This window comes from Pelobates fuscus, chromosome 1 (genome assembly GCF_036172605.1).
Source record: "Pelobates fuscus isolate aPelFus1 chromosome 1, aPelFus1.pri, whole genome shotgun sequence".
Taxonomy (NCBI): domain Eukaryota; kingdom Metazoa; phylum Chordata; class Amphibia; order Anura; family Pelobatidae; genus Pelobates; species Pelobates fuscus.
Genome location: NC_086317.1, coordinates 196,559,184 through 196,562,953, shown reverse-complemented (window position 1 = coordinate 196,562,953; position 3,770 = coordinate 196,559,184). Strand labels below are relative to the sequence as shown.

Sequence of the window (3,770 nt, the reverse complement as noted above, 5' to 3'; positions counted from 1 at the left end):
TACCTTTTTCCAGCGCTGGGCGGGGAGATCTCTGCCTCCGATCCTCCTCCGTTCCGCCCCGTCGGCTGAATGCGAACGCGCGGCAAGAGCTGCGCGCGCATTCAGCCGGTCGCATAGGAAAGCATTTACAATGCTTTCCTATGGACTCTTGCGTGCTCTCACTGTGATTTTCACAGTGAGAATCACGCAAGCGCCTCTAGCGGCTGTCAGTGAGACAGCCACTATAGGATTTGGGGGAAGGCTTAACCAATTTATAAACATAGCAGTTTCTCTGAAACTGCTATGTTTATAAAAAAAAAATGGGTTAACCCTAGCTGGACCTGGCACCCAGACCACTTCATTAAGCTGAAGTGGTCTGGGTGCCTAGAGTGGTACTTTAATGTCCTGTGTGCCTAAACTTAGTGAATGCACTAACTATAATGAAAGTGTAAAACTAGCTTTACTTACCTTCCAGGACCTTGCTGTGGAGGAGTAGCAGGAGTGCTAGCATGCATGTGCAGCACAGGATCCAGTTGACTTTCCTCACCGGACGTGACGAGGGTAGGGGATTTTGATATAACACCCTTAGTCCCGTAATGTAAAACACTGTAGTTCCATAGAAACTTCAATGTTTACATTGCTGTACGAAGACAGCCTAGAGGCACTTTCAGGATTTAACCGGACTCCAGGTTTTCTAATGGATGCTGGACATCGATATCCAAAGTCAATGATATCCCCATAGGAACGCATCGAGGCAAGCTTTTCAATGGGGAGGGCCTAATGAGCTCACCATACATGCGCATTAGGTCCCCCAGTCGGAGAAGGCGGAGCGCTGTTCCAGTGCCAAGGGACATTGGATTTTGGTTCGGAAAGGGTTTTTAAACACTGATATGCCTGAGGGGGAGTAAGGACCAGAGGGTTCTATAGTATTAGGAATAGAGATTTGTATTCCACTTAATCTGTACTCAGCATTGTAATGCGTCTGCAAGGGAAAACTTGCTCCCTTCACCCTAGTAGATAGTTTTCAAATTTTATTAAATACCCTCCCCACTGCCTCAATCAGAGTGCACTCAGGGAGTCTGAGCAAGCAACATAGCCCAATGAAATGAATCTCTATATTTAAAAAAAAAAAAAAAATAATAATAATAATAATAATAATAATAATAATTTGCTTGGACCCTGCTCAAAACCCTTGGTCAAATTGCAAAATACGTGGAAGGCGGCTGGATTCGAGGTGGTTGGTTTTATTGTAAAATGTGTGTATGTGGGGTGGGTGGGTATAATGAATAATAACCAATCGAGCATATTAAGTTTTAAAAAAAAAAAGCTAAGTCTTTAAAAAGCGTCACAGTAACCCTTTAATAATGATTTTAAAAGCATGTTGTCGTTCTAGTACTTGGAGTGTCCCTTTAACCCCTTAAGGACCAAACTTCTGGAATAAAATGGAATCATGACATGTCACACATGTCATGTGTCCTTAAGGGGTTAAAGGACCACTCTAGGCACCCAGACCACTTCAGCTTAATGAAGTGGTCTGGGTGCCAGGTCCAGCTAGGGTTAACCCATTTTTTTATAAACATAGCAGTTTCAGAGAAACTGCTATGTTTATAAATTGGTTAAGCCTTCCCCCAAATCCTCTAGCGGCTGTCTCATTGACAGCCGCTAGAGGCGCTTGCGTGATTCTCACTATGAAAATCACAGTGAGAGCACGCAAGCGTCCATAGGAAAGCATTGTAAATGCTTTCCTATGCGACCGGTTGAATGCACGCACAGCTCTTGCCGCGCGTGCGCATTCAGCCGACGGGGCGGAACGGAGGAGGATAGGAGGCAGAGATCTCCCCGCCCAGCGCTGGAAAAAGGTAAGTTTTACCCCTTTTTCCCTTTCCAGAGCCGGGTGGGAGGGGACCCTGAGGGTGGGGGCACCCTCAGGGCACTATAGTGCCAGGAAAACGAGTATGTTTTCCTGGCACTAGAGTGGTCCTTTGACTAATGCATAGAGAATGAAAGTTATTCAGAGAGGGTTTTATATTCTTTCACTGTCTGCCTGTACTTTGACTTTTAACCTGGCTGTCTTCATATGTTGTAATTTTCACAAGAAAACCACTTGAAATTAGGTTACAAATATTCATTATAGCCAGTGAGTAGTATTTTGCATATTCTCTTTAAATTTTAAGACATTTCACATATAATCTGCAGTAGTGTTTAGCACTAATTTGTCTTGGTTTCATTTTTAAAAACGTAACCATAATATGAAGTTATTACTATTCAAACTATTTTTGGAAGCATGCATGTACCTGAAAAACTCTAGTAACTACCATAAAATTATAGGAATTGTAATACGTAAATTATGTTGAGCTGTTTAGGCTTCATTAGCAAAACATTATGTTAAGGATAGATTTGAATTCAACATATATATTTACATAACACACTATGAATACCAATAGAAAGGGGTCATAATTACTAAACATATTTAAACGAACTAAAGCAATTCATTCTTGCATTTCAGTTTTTAAGACCAGTATAAATATGCATTGCAATGATGAATGACAGACAATTTCAATGATCATACAGCTGTCCTATTGTTTTATTTATACATCTATGAATAAAAATGTGTAACGTTAACACACTACAATGCTTAAACGTAAGGAAATAAGTGTGAGAAAATGTAAACGTGCTAAAAACATACATCCAAAAATTCTCACCTCAGCTTCTTTCTCTTGTGGCCGCCGCCATTTTGTTTCGCGCGGTCACGCTCTCGTAAGGTGCGTGCGCGCGCATCACCCGTTTTGTGACGTCTTTGATGCTCGCACATTTAATCGCGTTCACAAAACTTTAACGTGCACGGACGAATTTAAAAACGCGCGCCTCTAGACGCGAGGAGGCCGATAAACTAAAACCGTCCTCACAGACATAGTGACGTAAGGTCAAAACATGTCTCTGTGTGTTTGATAACGGCGCCATGTTTAGTTTGGGCAAAGTAGAAAAATTGTGAGGTGCTAGTTGCGTAATATTCATGTATGGACTCGATTCAAGTCACTTCATCTTATTGAAATGGTCTGGTGCAGTGTACCTGTTCCCTTAAAGGGACACTGTAGTCACCAGAATACTTACAGCTCAATGCAGTTGTTTGGTGTCTGTCCCTGATTGATTTTTAACCCCTTAAGGACACAGCTTCAAAAACTGGACTTACCCTTAACCCCTTAAGGACCAAACTTGAATAAAAGGGAATCATGACATGTCATGTGTCCTTAACCCCTTCAGGACGGAGTCAATAGTGCACGTTCTGATCAAAACAAAACGTAAACAAAAACTGGAATTTGCGCTATATGTCTGTTCACCCGTAGTTCCCCTCTTTCAAATTATATGCACCCACACTTATTATATATCATTTTGTTCAGGAGAAACAGGGCTTTAATCTATCATTAACTATTCATATATGGAACATAATTTATTATGAATAAAATTTAAAAAAATGTGAGAAAATTAGATTTTTTTTTTAAATTTGCATTTCCGTCTGACATTTTAACTGTGAATGTCATAACACTGTTATGCACAGATGCACAGATTTGTAATCAGCAATGTCTCACGAGTACAACAGTACCCCCCATTAACAGGTTTTATGTTGTTTTGGAAAGTTACAGGGTCAAATATAGAACATTCCATTTTCAAATTGAAATTTTCCAGGTTAGTAATGTTACCTTTGAGATGGTGTGGTAGCCCAGGAATGAGCATTACCCCCATAATGGCATAGCATTTGAAAAAGTAGACAAGCCAAGGTATTGAAAGTGGGG

The 3,770-nt window shown here is 40.9% G+C and overlaps 1 protein-coding gene across 4 annotated transcripts in view; it reads right to left on the bottom strand.

Moving 5' to 3' along the window:
- PDIK1L (PDLIM1 interacting kinase 1 like) overlaps nucleotides 1-2,768 on the bottom strand; it is a 20,426-nt gene extending 17,658 nt beyond the window's left edge. Inside the window, exon 1 of one of the 4 annotated variants that reach the window (XM_063453223.1) lies at nucleotides 2,682-2,768. The gene's annotated coding sequence lies outside the window, so the exon portion shown is untranslated. The remainder of the gene's footprint in view (nucleotides 1-2,681) is intronic. The other 3 variants (XM_063453224.1, XM_063453221.1, XM_063453222.1) reach the window with 3 other exon arrangements.
- Between the last annotated feature and the right edge of the window lie 1,002 nt (nucleotides 2,769-3,770).